The 23,972-nt window shown below is 37.9% G+C and overlaps 1 pseudogene; it reads left to right on the forward strand.

The window, feature by feature from the left end:
- Positions 1-1,752: 1,752 nt before the first annotated feature.
- On the forward strand, positions 1,753-9,727 carry LOC139460300 (uncharacterized; annotated as a pseudogene).
- The last annotated feature ends 14,245 nt before the right edge of the window (positions 9,728-23,972 follow it).

Below are 23,972 nucleotides of genomic sequence, written 5' to 3' on the forward strand. Positions count from 1 at the left end.
GAGTAAAGACCCGAGAGGAAGGCTGTCGCGCAGTTACTAGGTTTCACAATGCATTGAACCCTTTCCTACAAAACATTGATGATAGGTAATATTTGATTTCAGTATGGGTCTTATTAATGCTGATGGCGTTTGTCAGCATCCAGAATCGCGTTCATTTTGTGCAAACTGAATAAACTGTGTACACGAAGAAATGTCTCAAAGTACACATCGACAGTTCATACAATAAACTGTAAAGATTGAAAAGCCTGCTTGTAAGTTGCATCAATGTGGTTGAGGCGCTCGTACAATATCGAGCTTTGGCATTGATCTTTACCTAATTATCCAAACTTCAAATGGTTATTTTAGTTATTACGTTTTGTAATTATTGTACAAACGTAACTTGATTTTGTCAGTGAAGAGATTTGTGCATAAGACTTATTTTCTATTTTGGGGCACCTCAGGCCGCATGTTACAAGGTGCCAGCTTTCTTGTTGCTTCCCAAAGGCGTGACAGAAACCTGTGATCACAGGTTGAAATAAAATACCAGATTTCGTCTGAGCATGTTTACAGGTTTGTTAGTATCATATCTGTGGTTGTGGCTTTCAATAAAATGGCAAACGCCAAAGACCTGTATGACATCGTGCTCTTCTGTTTAATTAACAGACGTTTATATTGACTTAGAGAACATAAAAAGCATATTTACAGATGTTAATTCATGAAGAATGTAAACAGGTTTCAAATTATATCATGTGATTGCATCAAAAACGCATTAAGCCAGGAAAACTATACACATATTGTCAAATACAAAAAGCTATCAGTACATGTCTATGGCGCTCACTTTCTCCATAAACTGGGTGAGCCAGACATGATTTCACCGAGGGATGGAATGCCGTCGTCATATGCCAAGGGAGGACGTTATTGTAAAAATGTAGTATTTACACAATAATTAAAATACACATGCACTGAATAACAGTCACACACAGAAACAAGAAGAAAGATGACAAGCATTTATAATGTTTACTTAGCCATATTTAATTTAAGTTCGTAACTTGGCACAATGGCAATAAAATACCAAGGTTAAATGCTTTAAGATATTGAAATAACATTAAACATAACTTAGAATGCATATAATACGGATACACACATATATATTAGCTATGTTTGATACCTTCAAAATGACCCTAAGGATGTGGAGTGACGATGTCCTTTACTACGGCCTAGGCTTAAATCTTCCTAAATTATATCGAAGATCTGAAAACAAGAATGAACTGACTATTATGTGTAACCCTTCTTACAGGTGTGAGGTGATGACAATGTTAAACAACAAGCAAAGGTTACAGATGGTGTCAACTGCAAGATGAAGATATGTTTAAATCTTCCTGAATTATATCAAAGAGCAGATATTTGATATTTCGACTAATAATCTCTATGTTTTGTGCCCAATCCTCATCACTGAATGTATGGGAGACGGGATACACTTGGGACATACAGGTAAGACAGTCAACAAAAATAACCTTAACTAGTTACAGTTTGATATAACTTTGTGATAACTGGATAAAGAAGACGTCCCCTCCCCTGGTCGGTCCGAAACTCTCGACTAAAGGTCAAATATGGTAGTGGTTCCTGGATTACTTCTCCACTTAGTCTGTCAAATGAAAGAAGACCATCATACTCTGGGCGACTTAAAATCAATGTTTCCGGTAATGTCGATACTTTTCTAATCAGCTTTAAAGTCATTGCCGAAAACGGTTTTTTCTCACCTTTAGTGAAACCATGCAAAACATTGGTCTGCTTGATGGAACTGCTGGCCAGAAAAGATTTTGGGCCATCGGGGAGAAAGTAACCATCCAGAACTGCATTGAATCCAAGTCCTTCATCAAACAAACCGAGCTGACGATCTGCCAAAGTTTGAACCTCTTCATCAATTGTTTTGCTGTTTTGGCGTTTGCACCTGTGGAAATGGGAATCCCACTGTACATTGGGGCTCTGTCAAACAAGTCATGTGACAGAGATGAGAGAAAGTGCTTGATCCATCAAGCCCATGTTTCTAGGGATGGTATCTGGTCCCAGATACATGTATACATGTAGTTGAATACCAAAGGCCCTATTCTGTAATTCATTGACACAATGATGACTTCATTCTCTGCTGCAAGGTATTTACCGCCATTCAGTGGCGGTGTGTTTGTGACGGATGCCACTGGTGCGGCAGGATAGGCTCACACTTCAGCGAACACCTGGTTTCATTACTATTTGATAGTGATTCATAAACTCATAATATAGTCGGAATTGTACAATCGACTCTGCTTTATGCAGACCTTTCTATTTAATATGGAAAAGGTTTTGTCAATTCAATATTATTATTAAACATTTAAAGCAAAAAACAGAAAATATACAAAAAAGCAGAATGCCTCCTCTGACATCACAGCAATTGAGCAGTTGAATACCAAACATTCGTATGCATTAGTATATTCACTGAATGCATATATAAAACGTTAATACATTGACTTACCCATGGCAGTAGCATTTAAAGTGATAACGGATGGGAGTGGGACAAAGTTTAATCTAATGACAAGGAGAAGGTCCCCGTGTGAATATAAGTGTTGTATACTAAAGGTTTCGTCACAAGGTGATGATTAGAAAGGAAGAACATAGACATACTGGTTGGAAATCTAATAATGTGCGGAGTAGACATGACGTCACAGAACGGGATATAGTTTAGCGCCAAGCTGAACTATAAAGGCACATTTGCTGTAAATAATGCATACATACATGTTTATATAATAAAAAGTAATATTTATATTTATAATGCACCAAGTCCATGCCCGAAAGCATCCATATTGCTTCCGTCAATGGATCCGTCTGCACTCGATCTGTTTCTAAGTTCCCTGGGGTGTATAAAACCCAAGCTGTAAGGTAAGAAGGTCCTGATCATCCGCCAGACACACAACTTGCATGAAAGAGAAAGTGTCTTTTTGTTTCCTTGTAGTCAATCGAGTGTTGACAAACAACAGTGTAACTAAGCCCATCTCCAATTGCCCTGTTCAATTGTGCCATGGCCAAAGAGATGCGACACATTGTCAATTATTATATTGTTAAAAATTATCGTATTTCTTTTGGATCGTTTTGGAACCGACCTGAGGGTGTCGAATATCTTTACTTTAAAATACGCGACTTTTGTGCTATGGTTTCCATATTTACAGAGCCTAATATTTTGAGATCAGGAACAACAGCCCTCAGTTCAAGGGTGTCTCAATGTAGGTCTAATGCTGGATGAATGACGCACAGCTGGAGTACGTCACACTGCCAAATAGGAACATTGAAAATATCTTAAGAGGTCTAACGATAATTGTAGAAATGAGCAGCTATATTTACAACGTGGCGTTGTTGGTAAAGATGGAGGAACAGAGTATCAGAGGATAAGACGAAGGCCATTTCGGTTTATGTGATGTGTGTGTGTGTGTGAGGGGGGGGGGTGGGTTAAGTTATGCGAAGGGGAGAACCTATTTGCACTGTATTTGTTTGTTTTGTTTTGTTTGTTGTTTAACGCTGCACTCAGGAATATTACAGCTATATGATAGCGGTCTGTAAATAATCGACAGACATTAGACAGTCCAGTGATTGACATCATGAGCATCGATCCACCAAGTCATCAAGTCTGACCGCCCGATCCCGTGAGTCGCCTCTTACAACAAGCCTAGTCGCATTTTACGGCAAGCATGGGTTGCTGAAGACGTATTCTACCACGGGTCTATTTGCACTATAAAAAAGGGAAAAGTTTCCTTTGTGACATTCCATTTTGTGTGTTATTATTGCCACCTTTACGGATCCTAATATTTTGAGATCAGAAACAACAGCCAAGGACTTCACAGTTGACAGTACGATAGATCCTCAGGTCAAGGGTGTCTCAGTGAAGGTCTGCTGTTGGATGAATGACACACAGCTGGAGTATGTCACACTGCCAAATAGGAACCTTGGAAAATATCTTAAGAGGTCGAACAGTTATGAACAGTCATATTTAATGGGTGTTGGCGAAGATAGAGTAACAGAGCATAAAGTGTTAGTCAGGAGGCTGTAACTATTGCTACTGTACCATTGAGACATTTCAAATACTCACACATGTAAACATCATTAATTTGTTTATTATGTTTATTTGTTGCGGACTCAGCAATATTCCAGCTGTATGACGGCCATCAGTAAATAATCGAACCTTGATCAGACAATTCAGTCTTTGATATCCTGATCATCGATTAACGCATTTGAGATACGATGACATGCATCAACTTAGTCAGCGAGCCCGATCCCGTTCGTCGACTCTTACGACAAGCATAGCCGCCTCTTATGACAAGCATGGGTTGCTGAAGACCTATTCTAACCTGGATCTTCACGGGGTAATTTACTTTTGTGTCGCTTTTGTGTCGCTACCCCCTGGCATATAACGGCTCTGACACACCCACCAGCATCATGACCAGGTATTGATACTAATGTAAATGTGTGCATTTCTACAACAGTTCCATGCATTTCTAAAGTGAACCTTAACTGATTTGGAATATTTGAAAATATGTCCTTTAACATTAATGGCAACAAACGGCGGGAAATTGGGTTTTTATAATGGTGAATATTTCCCATATGGGCGCAAATATGCAGTGTTATAACTTTTTGATATTTGCACAGTGTGCAGTTAGTGATTCTCGAAGCTGATTGGTCAGTGGAACAAAGATCAATTTTCATTGGACAACGGAACTATTTTTTTCTCATCCCATTTATTCACAAATCCACGGCTTTCCCTTCAGATGTTTTACATGCTACAATCTTACTGATTCGAGATTTTTAAGACAAGACACATAGTTTCATATTAACAACATGATTTCACGTTATCATTTTTTTCATTTATTTCACATGATTTTCATTTTACAGTAAAAACCAAAACTACGTCCCCGTTTGGAAACAAACATGGCTGGCCATTTGAGACCTGTCAAAGTAAATGACCTCGTTAAAGCGGATGGAGATCTGACTGACGTGAAAAGCTAATCGTATAATTCAGCCTCTGAACACATTTAATGTCTTTGTTGTCAAAACTGCATATCGCCAGATTGAAGTTCCAAGATTCAGATTGTGATGTTGCCTGTTTCTAGGGCGCCAAGATCATCACCACCAAGTCCTGGTTTGCGTCTGTGTTAGAGGGCTTGCCGTTTGATGAATTTGTCGACCACCCGAATCCAAAAACCGGACTTTGTATAGACAGGTTTGCCTTTGTGAACGATGATGACATCGATAACTGCCAATGAAAATGAAAACACAATGTACAAGACTAAACTTGACAAGTTGACATGAACTTAGATCTAGTTCACAAATGTATACAGATAAGAAAAACACAAAAAATATGACTACTCACACTTTCAACGATGGCATGAGAATAAAAACAAATCCGTTTTGCAACAACATTTAGACTTTCCGAAAGACGTCATAAAGATACACTATTTCGTACAATTTTGTAAAGCTGTGTGAAGAAATATATACAATATATACTTTTTTAGTAACCGCGACGTCTGCAAAGTACGGCGCTGAGCGGTATGCAGGCTGACTGACGTCCGGGACCATATGACGATGAGGGTTAATGACACAGGAAAGGTGCAACTAAACATTATTATTTGCAAATTTATCATTTCGGCATGCATATCAGACAGTTCAGAATTCGAACTGTCTTCTTTGAAGGAGATCTAGGGTAGCATAGAGTGTTACCTTAGCGACATGATTACCAGCATCTGCTTGCGAAATCGATGCACTTTGCTGAACTCGGAGAGGTTTTGAAATAAAAAAAAAATAAATTAAATTACAAGGAAAAGAAAACTTACCCCAGCGAGCTGATCCTGTGTCCGATATTGAACTAAATGAACTCCGTGAATGCGGACAGCTTAGCACCAAGTCTCCAGATACCGTGTTTGTCTATCAACAGGTATTTTGAATCACATTATGAATCACATCAAAATATCAACAAACTCCCGTCATCTGACTTCCACTCCGCGTTTGACAAATCATCCTGAAATCCCACATGCACATGTTTCCCATCAGTGACACTTCAAATCAAATCACACACGATGTTCATTAAACTTGTTGTCCGGATTAAACTGTAACGCCGGTTCTCTTGTCATTCCTGGTTTCGGCTGTCTCATATCTGAGTCAAGTCGGGTAATTCATTCCGACACTGTGACAGCAATCGTACTTTTCAAAGTTTACCTTCTTTTCGTAGCTTTTCTCTAACAAACAAGACTTCTGTACATTCCGTCTATGTTGTTGTTACAGGTTTTGGCATTTTTGTCGACAGTTGATTGTTTATTTCTTGAAACATGTCTTAGGTAATAAACAGAATAACCCACTCGGTACGAGTGATTACGGAAAATATGTCACTCGTGAAATTAATGGTTTAAGTTCCTCGCTAAAGCTCGGAACTTAAAACATTAATTTCACTCGTGGCATATTTTCCGTAATCACTCGTACCGAGTGGGTTATTCTATAATTCTCACACATTTTAGACAGCAGACATTTTCCTTTCAATTATTGATCAGACGTTCCCTAGTTCTACGTACACGCCAATATCATTTACCTTTTACATTGAATTTTTGTAGGCTCCGATTTTCCTTTGTCACTGCCCTAACAAATCTATGCAAACTTCTCGGAACGTTTCTTACAATCTTTACTTAGTGTTATCTACATCAATTGTTATATAACAAAGCAATCTCCTTTTAGCAATCTTATTGATCATTACAACAGTGGTATCTTCACTACTTCTTGCGTCACATGCATGTAATGTTAATGTGACTCGTGTCTGCCTCAAAACATGTAGTTCTTTCTCACTCCTTTTTGTTCGTCACGATATGGCTGAAATACTGCCGATGTGACGATGAATCTTTACTCACTCACTCACTCTTTTTGTTTACCGAAGCTGGGCACCCCTGTCCCCTGCTGACATTATGAAAACTGAATATTTCTTATCAAAAGGTGGGTGAAAGTTGATGTGTTCTGAAACGCACTTAATAATATTCAGGAACGAAGTAGGTATGGGAAACTACACATTACAGCATTGCCAATAACCCTATGGAAGCTTTAATGGATACGTCCTGGCTGCTTGCCTGACACCTTGGTGTCATAAAGAAAATATTTCTTATTTTTTTCTAGTGTAAAGTAGGTACACCCCTTCACTTTACCTGACATCGGCTCCGGACCCACATACACATATCACAGAAACCGAAATTAAAATAGGCATTTACCGATGGCTTAACTCTGAACTTCTGGAATATTGTTAAAAGCGGCGTAAAACCCAACTCATTCACTCACTCACTCCACTCTGAGCTTCTGGGTTGTTTTTCCTGATCTCAAAACATGTCTTTGGCTCTGTAAAGCAATAATAACACAAATCATGTATTTTGAAGTAAAGATGCTGTACACCGTCAATTGAATTAACGCAGTAATTATGCTTTTGTTTATCTATGGCTCAGGTTCAGCATCACAGCATAATTAATCAGATGTCCCATGGGTTTTGCATACATAAACTTTGATTACCTCATACTCCATACAATCACTGTGAAGACTTTTCTTAGATTTCTAAGACTTAGATTTTGCTCAGTCATGGTCCTAATGAGGAATGTTTCGATGAATCATTACTTAGTGCTGTCAGCCGTTACCTCAATTGTTAGATAACAAAGCGATCTCCTTGTAGCAATCTTATTGATCATGACAACAGTTGTATCTTCACTACGTCTCACGTCACATGCATGTAATGTTAATGTGACCTGTGTCTGCCTCCAAACATGTAGTTCTTTCTCACTCCTTTTTGTTTACCGTAGCTGGGCAGGATAGGAAGACCCTCCGTTTACTTGGTTTGTATTACATGAACGTCTTTCAAAATGCAGATGGATATTGGCTACTTCAGGACACTTTTCTTGATTATTGGTATTTCAATAACATTAAGTTTGGAAGAATCTCATTTTAAAAAGACAACCAGTGGAGTTCCAGCCGTTTTAGACAACTCCCAACATCTCCAGGTCCAGAAAGTGTTTGGACTAACGATATGTGCCAGTCTGTGTTTGCGCACATCATGCCATGAGTTCCAGTATTCTGACACAAGCCGCACATGCATCACACGACACTCAGAGGCAATATCTGACAGCATCCTTAACCCAGGCAGCGGATTGTTTGACACCTACAATGACAACGAGCAAGGTACTGTGTAACAGTATTTCGTTGAAAGAAAACATTGTATAGTTCACACCACAGATCTAAAAACTAAAACAAAGACACTTAAATGAACCTCAGTTTATAAACCTATATAGACTTGGAGAAAAGCTTGCTCTTTATCGTTCAGGACGTTTGATTGAATACATGTCCACAATGTCTTTCTTGGTCATTTTGTTCCTTTTTACTTTAGTAAATGACGCATACTGTGATATCGAACCTGTGCCATAGATAAACAAAAGCGTAATTAATACGTTAATTCAATTGATGGTGTACAATATCTTCACTTCAAATTACGTGATGTATGTTATTATTACTTTACAGAACCTAAGACATGTTTTGAGATCAGGAAAAACAACCCAGAAGCTCAGAGTGGAGAGTACAAGATCATTCCCTCGGCCCCTCAGTTTAAGGGTGTGTCAGTGAAGGTCTACTGCTTGATGAATGACACACACCAGCTGGAGTATATAACACTACCAAATAGGAACATTGGAAACTATCCTAAAAGGTCGAACGCAGGTTGTAGAAATGAACGGCTATATCTACTAGCTGATGGTGTTGGTAAAGACGGAGTAACAGAGTATCAGAAGATCAGAGTAAAGCCATCGGTAAGTGCCCTTTTACTTTCGGTTTCTGTGATATGTGAGTGTGTGGGTCCGGAGTGGGTGTCAGGTAAAATGAAGTGGAGAACCTACTTTGCACTATTATATATATTTATTTCAAATATGTTCAAATTTCAATTTTGTGTTGATAAAACTATCATTATTTCCCTTCAATTCTTAAAAACGTAAACAAATAAGACTGTAGAATATATTATGTATCTTGAGAAATGGTATATTTCCATGTTTTAGACTATGACTGTTGTGAGAACTGACACCACCTTCACAAGCGGGAACAAAACGAAGCCACATAAATTTGGTTCAGCAAGAGATTGTTACTCACATTCTGGAAGCTGCAAACGAATAGGAACCTTTCACATCGACACGCTGGGCACAGAGATGAAGTTCTCCACAGAGGTAAGTTATTCCTTTTCGCTAGCGTTATAAATATGCTAAAGTACATGTAAATCATCGATAACATTCAAAGAACAAAGATGTAGAATATAAAGATGCGATGTTGTAACGCAGCTGTGGGGACCCAAAGATAATACATCCAGTAAGTCATCTTGATTTAGCGAGAAGCAAATATATTATGATGTTAAAAAGTTACATGCACATTTGAATGTAAAAAAAGAATCATAAGAACAACCATTAATGTTGTTTTCGTTTAATTTAATGATGACCATTGATATCTTGACAGTAGCAAAATTCGTTCATACTTGTAATAAAAAACGCATCAAAGTACAACCATTCATTTCCAGCTTAAGTGGACTGGAATAGCATTCGCAGGCAACGTCCACAGTATAACCCGGACACAGAATGGCGCCGTCATTGATATGGTGTGTGGAGGCTGGTGTGGGGGATGCGATCCTGATGGAGATATGATCCTCTACCCAAACAATCTGGATATTCAGCCATAGGTCTACCCGTTGTGTGGAGGATAGTGTGGATTGTGTTAAGTATAAATCCGCAAATTGAAACAATAAGTTAACCGAGATATCATTTCGTAAAAAGTGGTATATAATCAACATTTGTATTATTAAATGAATATTGTTTACAAATCAATACAAATTACTGCAGAGGGATTACAAAGACAGTAACAATAGAATGGTGAATATTAAATACAAAAACAGCAGTGATAAGAAAAAATGTTATAATAATATATTGACCCAGCAGCGACAGTGGTAAAGCTTTCGAGATGATTATAGTTGGATGTAGAAGGAAATATTAAACCAAAATTATATTCACATATTTGATTACGAATACTGTTAACTTTTGGAAAGACGGTGAAAAAATGTTTCGACATTTGAATGTGCAGCGTCGCCATTTGTTGCAAAGATGAAAACAATGGAGACAGCTTCAGTGTCTATTTAGAGATGCCATTTCGCCAATTGTGTTATATTTCATATTTATTAAAATGTCATTATGAATCATTTGAACAGTATTTAGGTATATATACAATATGTATAAAAGACTTAATGTTATGATTGTCATAAGAGGAATGTGCACACACCGATGACCATATAGCAATGGCATAGCAGTCTTACATGTTGCCTTCTATTTCCACTCGTTCTATCACGGCTAATCAGATATGGCAATATAGGAATGTTACAAAATTGTCAACATTATTACAGTTTCAAGCCACTTGCTGCAATAGCATGCGAAACGTTTAACACACAGGCTACAATGACACATAAACAAACTAACACATCCTAACCTGAACTGAACTGTCCACTCTAAAAGAAAGGGGAGGTTAGAGTCTGGCCTATTCTACATTTGTATGCCTTTAAGCATTTGCAGGGAGAAAGGTCTGTAGTACAATAAAAACATAGGGCTTTATGTTTTCATTGAAGAGATCTTTCACCTTGAGATCTAATCATGTGTAAGCACCAAGAAACTGAACGGGTCTATTTTTAAAATAAAAATCTGTTTGTCTTCTTTCATAACCAAGTTTTTGATGATACAACCATAGCTTTTAAGACAGTTTCATCGAAATAGGTAGACTCACGCTGGAGTCAAAGTGCTTATCCACACAAAACACCTGTTTCCCCAAAATGTTGTTCATATTGACGTGTCTCTTATGGTGTAACTAATTTTGAATGTACACGTTAGTTTTAGTTTGAATATCATTTAGAAACATAACACTAATGATTGGCATACGAAGATATAGATTGTTCAACTTCTATGCTGTAGATGACATCAATAAGTGTGATTGTTCCTAGAAAAAAACTATTTCACCACTTTCACTCATCATTCACTATAGATGTTTGTCATCATCACCAAACTAAATCCTTTACTGATTTATTATAATATACATTACATAATTAAAATTTCCATTTTGTTCAACAACTTGTTTGCAGTAGCCACGAGAGTTGAGATATAATAGGCCATTATGTCAAAGGTCACGGTTACCTGATAAGAGTCTGTGATTAGAATTTCTCTTTCACGATTAATGTTCTCATCACCAAACTTAAGATAATACTCGTTATATGGATGTATTCCTATATGACAACACTTTGATCTAAGTTTCGTCTCTGAAAGGTTTCCTCAGATATAACAAATATTCTGGTGATGTATGATGATGGTTGTCACCATAATGAGGATTTAGTCCAATAATGTCTGAAGAAACATAATTGAAATGTGTTACTAGTTCCATAGTTATGGATACTTTCTTCCTCAATATTAGATTTATGATGGTGTTGTAAAAAAATGTGTGTTTGTTTGAAGAAAAACTATATTACCAATTTTGTGACAATTGACGGTAGGCGTTTGCCACCATCGCTAAAGTTAGCAATTAACTGTTTTTCTTATTATATGTAATTTTCAAGAACTTGTTTCAACAGTCGCGAGAATTGAAATAGTGTGTGAATTATATTGATGTCAACGTTTCACACAGGCCATGAGCTGAAAGCACAATGTCAGTTGTTCCCTGAAACCCTTCCTTAGATTTAACAAATATCCTTATGGTTTATGATGATACTTGTCACCGTTATTGAGATCTAGTTTATTGTAATTATTTGTAGATAATTTAAAAATATATATTGTATCACAAAAACACAGAAGCCACATACTGGTTGAAAGTTGAAAATTTGGGTAAATCTAACAATTGTGTATGATATACTAGTATTAATTCTGACAATAATTGCTGGAGAAACACTATTGACATTATATTGTTACATATTTATTAATATTTTCATCCTCAATATTAAACAAACAATAGTTGAACACCAAAGCTGACAGTAAACTAGTTCATTGGCTGTCTTTGTTGAAATTTTGAATTGCAGACATATTCAAGTGAATTACAATGCTGTAACACTTGGTTTTCTCTAATTTACCTGACGGCTTGTTTAAGATGATATACCTAATTTGATCCATGATTGTGCAGCCACATATGTTCCTCTCTTGTCGCCATACATGTTAACATGCAAATATGACCTTTTTGCGCATGTTATAAGTACTCATTCCGCTAGGCATGATATTAAAGATTTAAATCATTCGATATGTAAACATTGTATATGATATATAATATATACATTATATTCACCAGTAATGTTTATGCACCTTATTCACCGTTTTCCCTTTTCTCAAACCTGGGTGAATAAAAACTCTGATTCAAAAGTGTTGTTTGTGACGTCACTATACATATGATGGTTGGTTGGTTGATTTGTTGTTTAACGCCGTGCTCAGCAATATCACAGGTATGTAACGGCGGTCTGTAAATAATCGAGTCTGGACCAGACAATCCAGTGATTAATATCATTAACATCGATCCATGCAATTGGGATCGATGACATGCATCAACCAAGTCAGCGAGCCTGATCACCCGATCCGGTTAATCGCCTTTTACGACAAGCAAGGTCACCTTTCAGGCAAGTATGGGTTGCTGAAGACCTGTTCTACCCCGGAATCTTCACGGGTCACAATACATATGAAATGTAATTGTGATCTTCTGTGACACCACAAGGTCTCTTGATAAGACGGGTTTGACATAACAGTACATCTCAGAAACTTCATGTTACACCTACCTACTTTGTTAACAGTTCAGCACAAACACATGATGTGCGACGACACACCCATGACCCCTGTCAGCAGTGAGAACAGTTCCAAACATACACATGTTGCGCTACGACACGCCCATGACCCCTATCAGCAGAGTGAACAGTTCCAAACATACACATGTTGTGCCACGACACGCCCATGGCCCCTATCAGCAGAGTGAACAGTTCCAAACATACACATGCTGTGCCACGACACACCCATGACCCCTATCAGCAGTGTGAACAGTTCCAAACATACACATGCTGTGCTACGACACGCCTATGACCCCTATCAGCAGTGTGAACAGTTCCAAACATACACATGTTGTGCTTCGCACACCTACATTGTGGGCATCGCTCTGTAAAAGATTGAGACTTGGTCATGTATTGTTATAAGGTAAAAATGCATCCCCAAAAACCTTTGAAAATTGTAAGATATTAAACCTTTGAAATCATGATTACTGAAGCTGAGTAAACTTATGTGAGTATCAAACCTTGGGTTGCGTCATCCTTGTATGTGTGTTAGTACATCCATGCTTGTGGGGACACTAAGGAGAAATGGTCGATAGGTCGCTCACTACGAGCTGCACAGTCACGGTTTAACTGAGCATGACGACACGGAACTGTTGACTAAAATGCATGGAGGAGGTTTTTCTTGAAAAAATGTTTGAGTCGATTCCATTTTTTCCCCCTCTTGTCGTTGTGACACTTATCTCTCAACCACCCTCCCCAGAAATATGTTTGACAGTATGGTTTACAATTCAGGAGTATGGCTATGTTATTTCCAGTATTATCTTCGAAGGAGTAGTTCGGCTTGTAATAGATGATTCTCATACATTTAAGACCGTTGACCACCCTGTCCCATCTCGTGTCCTCCCTGTTACGATATTTACTAATTCATCCCGACATTTCATTGGACTATGTATGGCCAGGTATCAATCAGGTCCCCCACCCAGCAGATAACAATTACAGTCTCGAACCAGCAGGCACAATTTCTCACTGTGTTGAACAAACTATTGAGCACACTTATTGGTATAAGGACAGGTTTTACTTCCCATCAATTTAAGTGATGTTCAAATAGAACAACGCTTTCAAGTTGAAGAAGATTTAGCATAGCCCATGATTTTTGGCTTCGATTTCCTGATACAGCAAGGCACTGTTATGAATTTTCAATGTTATAATTTGACTATTCAATATGGTTCAACAGTTGTTCCTATCTGGGTAAATGGTACTTTTCCTCCTCAATACAAAATCAATAAACTACTTCAGAGTTCAATATCGATCTGACAGAAAGTCACACCAAGACTGTCAACGTGATACGAACTGTGCAATCAATGATCTCTGCAGTCGGATGACAACAGCGAACACATAACGATTGCGACTGCACCAGAGTTGTATCATGAGAGTACAATCAGTTATCCTCTTTGTGCAAATATCGAACTCATAGGCATTCATTCAATATCACAAGGGTAATCTGACGATTCTAGTGAATTGCCACATTTTACATACAGACTACTTATATTACTACTACTACTACTACTTCTACGAGAAGATTACCGGTCGCGCTGTCCATAAGGGACGTAGTATATGTTTCGCGGACCATTACAAAGCATTGTTCGCTCTGCGTGTATATACAGGAAAACAAATGAACTACAATCTACGAGATATGACGACTGTGGGTCGCATGGTTAAACGATATGATTCCATGTACAGTGACTTCCAAATTAATGCTGAAAATTGAAATACAAGGCTGAGAATTCAAATACGAAGTGAGATACAGGCATGGAAACAGAAATGCAGTCATAAGAACTGAAGGTTTCATAGTTATGTGGTACAAATATATGGTTCACACTGAAAAATGTTGTGATGATACATGTTGATACAGAATTTTACTATTGTTTGATGTTTTTACTCACAAAGTTACCAGTTACCGTTACCTACTTGTGACAATTGTTATCATAGTCTTAAGATACAGTCAGCTACTTCTTCCGAGTAAAGACTCGAGATGAATGTAGTCGGACAGTTATTAGGTTTCACAATGCATGGAACCCTTTCCTACAAATCATTGATAATAGGTAATATTTGATTTCAAGTTAATAATTATGTTTATGTGCGTATTTCATTGAATTTTAGAATCCCGGAGTTTTCTCCTACCAGTGTGGGTCTTATTAATGCTGATGGCGCTTGTTAGGATCCAGAATCGAGTTCATTTTGGGCAAACGGAATTGCGAGTTCCATAGGGTTTGATTCTTTGATTGTTTGTTGTTTAACACTGCACTCAGCAATATTCCAGCTATATGACGGTGGTGTGTAAATAATCGAGCCTGGACAAGACAATTCAATTGGGATGCGATGACATATGCATCAGCGAGCCTTACCACCCGATCCCATTTGTCGCCTCATATGACAAGCATAGTTACCTGTTTACCTAATAACTTCACATTACTACAGCAATTGCTTATCATCAACAATACTTGCTACATGTACGTTCAATGACCATCCGTGACCATGTGTGCTCCCAGTCCATCCCAGTCCATCACATATCTACGTTGTTAGTTCTTCGGTTGTAAACTGCAACTCATGTACTTAATATTGTAAGTTAGTACTTCATCTATACGCAATCCATGGCTGCTACGACAAATTACTCGTACTTATTAATGTCATGTTAATAGTGGACACAGGTGAACGTGTAATGAGTCCTCCCTACATTCGAATCACATCGTAATTCTGCTCATATGCATCAGAAAAGAATGCTGTTACTGTCCACACACTGTCCACACTGATGACCAGGCGAGCTGCGGAGTCATGGCTTAACTGACCATGATAACAATACGTTTAGGTAACTGTTGTAGGGTATCTTAATGCTCAAAACGAAGTTACAATACATATAACATATATATACCGGATGAAGACTTTGTGCATGCGTGAGTACGCGCGTACGCCGTCCGTTTAAGACTCAAATTTATACACAGTGCTGCCAACAATTCAATTGGTGATCCAGCTTCATATCGATACTTGTAGCAGACGTTTTGCTTGATGTTTGCATTAAAATAGTGAAAATTCCCTGATTTTGTTGAAACTAATAAAAACAATATGTGAATTTTGAATTTCGTCTGCTGAGTAAAAGTGCAAAGATTCTGCTGCTATATAAGTAACGCTAAACATTTAAGAAATATATTGGTGTGGTCAGTTTTACTATCTCAGCCAAAATCCTTCTTTTGTAGCTGCCTCAGCGTAGATAAATGCTAGTGAGCTGATGCTGACACTCGATGAAAGCTTAGTTTTGAATAGACTTGATGAGTGGTGACCAGGCCGTATGAGTCTCCCGGTGAAGATGCCTTTACAAATGACGAACTTCATTGGCTGATTCCATTGGATGTAAAAGGCAAAATAGAGGTGAAAACCATAGGAATGGATCACTGAAAACCAGTGATGACATCAGGTGTTAGAGAAAAGGGTAAGCATGTCCTGCCCTACCGGTAGCACCCTCCACTTGTACAAGTGTTTGTGAGGCCACACAGCAGTATTTTTTGCCATACGACTGTTGTTTGAAAACATTCGAGTCGAACAAAAAAAATCAAACAAAAATGTAATGCATAAATTTTGAATTATGCGTAGGCACGTGCACACGATGAAACGTCTCAAAGTACACATCGACAATTCATACAATAACCTGTAAAGATGGAAAAGCCTGCTTGTAAGTTGCAGCAATGTGGTTGAGACGCTCGTACAATATCGATCTTTGGCATTTGGCATCTTTACCCAATAATTCAAACTTCAAATGGTTATTTTAGTTATTACGTTAATTTGTAAGTATTGTACAAACGTAACTTGATTTTGTCAGAGAAGAGATTTGTGCACAAGACTTATGTTCTATTTTGGGGCCAGCACACCATGTTCCAAGGTACCAGCATTCCCTGTTGCTTTCCAGAGGCGTGACAGACACCTGCGATCACAGGTTGAAACAAAATCCCAGATGTCGTCTGAGCATCTTTACAGGTTTGTTAGTATCATATCCGTGTTCGTGGCTGACAATAAAATGGCAAAGGCAAAAGACCTGTATGATATCGTGCTGTTCCGTTTCATTAACAGATGTTTATATTGACTTAGAGAGCACAAAATGCATATTTGCAGATGTTTATTTAGAATATAGATATTACTGATGGTAGTACAGGTTCCAAATTATAACGTGTTATTGAATCAAAAACGCATTAAGCCAGACAAAACTATCCACACATTGTCAAATACAAAAGCTACCAGTACGTGTCCATAGCGTTCACTTCCTACATAACCTCTGATATGATGTCACTGAGGGATGGAATGTCGTCGTCATATTCCAAGGGAGGACGTCATTGTACAAATGTAGTATTTTCACAATTAGGAAAATATACACATGCACTGAATAAACATTCACACATTCGCTCTACATTAGCCGATTGTTCCTCGAGACGCTGTTCCAGTTTATCCATCTGGTCCCGTAATGCATCAACATCGTCGTACATCATTTCTTGATCGTGTCTAACGTTCTCTATATCGTTCTTGATAAAGTCCACAGTCATCTCCAAAGAAGAACATTTGCTTTGCACCTCAGTTAGTTGTTCTTTCATGCCATCAATATCTTTAGAGACAGCCGCTCGAAAATCGCGCAATTCATCAACTATAGCTGATTTAACCGCATTTAAGTCTTTCATTCCAATTACACCGGGATTTAATTCAACGTCATTGGAATATTCAGTTTGCATCCTAATGATACTTGTATAAGATCGAAAATCCTGACACATTAGGCCAAGTCCCGAGGACGGTGTCTGTTGCGGTTGAGTGAACACAACTATGTGGCTAGCACAAATGTAAACATTATAACTGGCGCGGGGAACGTACTCCTTAAATCGTTTACGAGTGTTTAGAATGACATCTTGGTTTAAGATCAGTGTTGCAGACAGTAGTAAATGTACAGTGAATAGCATAGAGCACAGGATGAGACGATACGGCATATCATCGTGGGGTGTAATGAATGGCGTGTACCTGTCGACGTGGCTCACCTGTCGGGTCCCGGGTGGATGAGAGAAACATCCAATTCTGGCTCTTTACGTCGTTAGATCCTCCATATTTTGCTCGTGAAGGTACCGCAAAGTCTTTATGCATTACCTAGTCTATTTCTGTATCGTTTGTCACCTCTGTGCTCAGTAATTTAGCAAAATATTTGGGTGCTGTAGACAGTGGTGTGTACACATCAAACAGAGGCATATTTCGAACATATTTCCAATTAAGATAACGTTGACAGAAACACAAACATCACCAAGCAGTTCACATAAATTATACGTAGGGAATATGTAACCCCGCTGGGTTACGTGTCACGTGACCAGTCATTTGCAAACAACATGAAAGTCTCCAGGTAAGAGTAGGTAATTTACAGACCTATTCGTATGTAGGCATACATCTTCCCGAGGCAAGAGAGTTAACTGACTTTAAAAGTCCAGTTTCCACCCTTGCCGAACTAGGTTGGAATTACTGGGCTCGATCGTAGCGCCACCAGTGGCTATTACCAGTTATGTCCCTTCGAAGCCTCTCCTATGGACCAATCCGATTCCACCTCTCGTATCACTTGCGTTTGCTTCACACAACATGGTGGCGCCCAGTCAGGACGATCTGATCAATAATCAAGATCAAGATCTGGATCACATGATGACCTGGTTATTGTGACATGGTCAAGTTATAGGGGTGTCTAAACGTCTATTCACCTTATGACTAGACTGTTTTAGAGTTAGTGAGTGAATGCGCGCATTGGCGAGTTAGAGGGTGTGTGTGGTTTAAACAGTATTTTAGTGACATCGTGTCAGGTTGATGTGGGGGGGGAAACCCAAGCCCAAAATGATGCCTGGCGTCCTGTCGGACTCCTGTCGGCGTCCTGTCGGAATCCAACGAGCATGCATATCACTTCCTTATATGGTCATTGGACGGAAAAACGACTAAAAATTCAATAAAATTGATTAATTGGTAAGTGTCCGGAAAAGCGTCGTGTTTCAATGATCCTCCAATTGATCAGTGTTAATTAACAACTTCGGAAATATCTCCCGTCACGTTTATTGTGTCGGCCATTTTGACGTCTTGTACTTGATGTAAATGTATTACGACGCTCTGTCATTGTGATTGACTTACTGAGGTAGTTCTTAACAGACCTTCTCATCTGATAAGGATATTTTTTGGAATACATTTCTTGTAAACAAACTAAAACATGTTCCTCGCTTTGGGGGGAACTATTTTATTCCGGAATGGCCTATTAAAGCTAATAGTAAGTCAAGGCACCATGCGTGTATATTATTTATAATTATGTGTGTTTAACAAATACGGATGGGGACGTTAATAAAATACATTGACGCAAGTATATTCTTATCAAATCAATTGGATAATTGAATATGCTTTATTTCACATGTTACATAACATCACTACACAAAACAGTACTTTGAACAGTATTTCAGTTTTTCACGGTGTATCAGACTGATGTAGGATAAAAATCCGAAGTGGTTCAGGCCATCCAACGGGTGTTCGCGAAAAGGTTAGCGTATCCTGCCACACAGGTTTGAACCCGTCACAAACACATGCAAGGACAAGTCAATTGTTCACCTGAACAAAGCACGGAAACACACAATGATGCCCGTCCTCACTATTACCGAGCATGTAAATTATAATGTCCGTCAAAAACATGGACGAGTATAAACAATATGTTCCTACAGGTAATACATGTCATACATTTGACAAAATGTATTGACTCAGAGTATTATTGTTAATCACAGCGTATAGACTCGGCATGCAGATGAACTCATCACCCATCCAATTATTGATAATCATTCTTGAAGAGCTATGAAATAAGAAGCTGCTAAAGCGCATTCTTACACTTTATCTTTTAGTTGGCATGTTAGACTTCTATTTCATAACTCAGTTTTATTTGCAAGGATCACTATGGAATCTTGGAAGGGACATTGTCGCGTTGTCGTATTGTCGCATTGACGCCCTTACAAAAACAAGCAAAAGGTGTCAAAGTTAACCAAGGCACGACAATTCGACAATGCGAAATTTTGGCCATAATCCTTTTCTATATTTTACAAAAGGGCGACAATGCCGTAACGTGACATCTTCAATGTCAAAATATGTCTGTTGCCGCATTGTCGCCCCATCACAAATGTGTATAAAAGGCGTAAAGTTCAGTTCATGTTACAGTTAGGGAGCGGTAACCAAGTTATATCTGTCGTAGAAGTTCAACCTGATACATGTACGTCTTGAATTGAAAACACAAGTCCGTCCGCGAGTCCATAATGTTTTATGGTGAGCTCTTCTCTATAAGCGCTTAGCGTTCAACTCCCAGATCCAAACACGTTGTACCTCATCAACAATCCAGATTTCTCTAGTGCAGTGATAGATTTACTCTTGACCGTATAAGACAACTGACGAGTGCACGCCTGACCTGTGACCTCGTTATACCCCCCCCCCCCCCCAATGAGGTGTTTGCCGAAAGGAGAGGTGTAAGAAATGTGTGCTCCAGCCCAGCGCGGAGCTCGTGACACACTTTATACTGCATGTTGTATACTGTATACTGCATGTGTTACTGATTTGCGGAAAAGCTACAATTTTCAAGATTCAAGATTCAATTTGCATTTATTTCATATACAACAGACCACCGTCATATATCGCTGGAATACGGCTGAGAGCGGCGTTAAAACAATTGGTTTTCATAATGGAGCACTGCGGTCATTTAAAATGGAATCGTATACATGTGTAGTACCAACTCAATCACTCTGTTTCGAATATTCAGCAGCAAAAATATATATTAACCAGCTGTGAGGAGAGATATAAGATTTTCATAAGCAGTCAAATAAGGATGAGAAAGGACCCCTCACTGATTAGGTTCCTGTTTACCTAAGAGCAGAGTTAGATGATATAACCAAAATCCAGGAGCTCCGGCGGGGGGCAAAAGGTGTTGTTATTGTGTGGTATGAGCTGTGACGTAGACCCAAGAGAATAAAGTGAAAAATGAGACCAATGCAAGGTTACAATGATTGGGAAATTAAGAATTGTTATGTCCTCTTTTTTAATTTTTAATTTTTATTTTGTAGACACGGATAGACCAACCAGGAAAGAAATAGATGGAATAGTATTATCACATGTCACCAATGATTCAGTTAAATTCATCACACAATAACATATTAGTATTTGATATTACGAAGGGCATGATGAGGTACATGTTCACTGTAGTAATGTACATACTAGTCAACTTGATTATAATGTTTATTGTAGTGTAGCGCGGCATCAACGATTACTATATGATATCCTCACTTTGACATCGAACAATGGACGATAATTAGAAATTCTTATTCAAGCTATAAATAGCTTCACTGGACAGTCCCGGTGTCAGTAAAAAATTATCTAAAGTATCTACAAAATATAATCTAGAACAATATTGTTTTATTAATGCTTACTTCCATGGATAGGATTGAGGCAATCTGGGCTTGCCAAATCGTTCTAGACTTGAGCTGGATTCCTTTCAAATTTATTCTCCATGGTCTGGGAGACGTACAATGGTGTCAGTATCGCATGGAGAACGTTTGGGAGAATCAAGCTGGGGCCAGCCTGGGTCAGTGTAATCGGATATATTGTGGAGTTTCGGGTTTGGGCTGTTTGCTGAATAGAACAAAGACTCACGAACAAAGGCACAATGTAGACATAAAAGCATCACCACTTCTGTTTATATCAGATATGTTATTGTGATTTGAAATCTCTTTTTGAACAATTGTGAGTTATTGTATACTCTGCATTCTTTTGTCATGGTAGATTATATATTTTCTATGTTGCTTTGTGAATTATCCATAAATAATGGCAACTACAATGTAAACATCTATCTGGAGATATACAATGATACAACTGAAGGGGATATCTGAAAAATGGGACGAATAGACTAATATTTCTTTCTTAAACACTGTCTGTTACAGGCATTCCAATCATTGAATTATACTTTGTATAGTTTAAAATTTGAGAAATATTGCATTTCAAAAAATCGCAAATTGTGTATCTTTCTACATTTTGAATTCATTATAATTTTTGCAATAAAATCTTAACATCAGATAGTGATATAAACGAGTATGATCTACTCTCATAAATGAATGATTAATTTCGTATTATGAATTAAATGAATTGAAACATGATAGTACAAACAAATTGTTTTAATCTGTTCGTGTGAGTAGGTAACAAAAGATCGAGGCAACTCATTAACGTAACCATTGGTGCAAAATCAAATATTCAAAGTTTAGGGGTTTGAACATGTGCATTGAATGACAGACAAGAAAGCAACGCAATTATAAAATTATGAATCAAATTATTTTATAAATAAAACTAAATATATAGAAAATATAAGTTTAATTTCTCATTGTTGGAAGGTGTTTAATAATAGTTTTTGTTTGATTGTTTGTTGTTAAATGCCACACTCAACATTATACCAGCTATATGACGGTGGTTTGTAAATAATCCAGTCTGGGCCAGACAATCCAGTTGTTGACATCAGAGCACCACTCTACGCAATTGGGATACGATGACATGCATCAACCAAGTCAGCGAGTCTGATCACACGATTACGTTCGTCGCCTTCGTACAAGCATGGGTTGTTGAAGGCCTATTCTAACCAGGATCTTCACGGGTATCTTTTTTAATAATAAGGTACAATGAAATTCTGTATATGTCCACAATAATTGTGTATAAGTAAATGGATAATATATCCATACACGCCAATTAAATGGGTTAGACTGCATATGTTTTTTTACAAGTCTATATAAGACGTGTATTTGATATTCATGAAACTCCACAAAAGCTACACAATGGCGACAAAACGGTACCAGTATCACAGATACCTATGATACATTTTTGAATATGAGATACATAGAATTACTTTAAAGTTAAATCATGTATCCAAAAAGTAAATTAGAAGGATTAAAGATATACACTTCCGACATTATTTGTATTTTTTTTTCGTTTGAAGAAGTAGTGACAGTAGTGACTGGTATGTGATGGGTGCAAACAGGTGTCAAGTCGCTGTCTCAGATGGCTCTAAATTTGTAGCTCTAAAGATCACGAGGGCCATACAGACCGTGAAGAAGTTTGTCTCACAGTCTCTGAACCATATTATTTTCCCTTCCGCCCAGGCGGTACTGCAATGCTAAAGCCCCAAATGAAACAAACCTAGATGTTCAACAGGTTCAGGCTGAAATTTCCATCTTACTTGGGCTCCTTTTAAATATAAATATAGCTTCTCGTTTTAACCAAAATAATATGTTTTCAGAGACTAAGCGTTAGTCTAACCGTGAAGTACAACTATCCAAAAGATCCCATGTATGTTTATATTTCTTCAGACAGACTCTCCATGTTCCTATCGATAGGTATAAAAAAACAAATGAATTAAATATTACAGCACTGGTGAATAGGTTATATGCGCATGTCAGTGTCGATCCAACAATATCCTTTTGAGCAAAATACATATATACTGATGAATTAATGCAGTAATACTACGCAAATATATGTCCAGATGTATACCTCAGTTTCATCTCTTGATCATTATTCGTGCTTTTAGCTCTTTTTCTACAGGAGATTATGGGGTGTTATATCACACCAGAAAGCCAGGTCTAAATTCAAGTCATAATTGTTTCATGGCCCGTCTTGTATGTTGGAAACCAATATCGCAATATGGCTGAATATTGCTAAACGTGGTATTTACCCGATGACTCACATGATTATTCCATTTTCTTCATGCACGTTCTACAATCATCTACGATCACTATCTATAAGGAGGTATATCTATATTTATCCAAATGTCCATACATATATGTCTACAAACATAAGAAATAAGCAAGTCCCATATTCTTCCTTTAAAGATAAATGCTAAGCATTTCCTCTGTATGTATTTATATATGTAAATATCGTTTTTATGTCAACGTTGATGCAGTGAACGTACCACAGACCTGATGCTAGAATAACATCTAATCTCAGAAATGAACATATTTTACAGAAAAAACCCAGTTGTTAAACAATAGTTATAAAATATAATAAAAAGGAGCCAAGAGACTTTCTTCATTTTTGCCAAATTTTGGGC

The sequence above is a fragment of the Haliotis cracherodii genome, unplaced genomic scaffold (genome assembly GCF_022045235.1).
Source record: "Haliotis cracherodii isolate W230 unplaced genomic scaffold, xgHalCrac1.p SCAF_14, whole genome shotgun sequence".
Lineage (NCBI taxonomy): Eukaryota > Metazoa > Mollusca > Gastropoda > Lepetellida > Haliotidae > Haliotis > Haliotis cracherodii.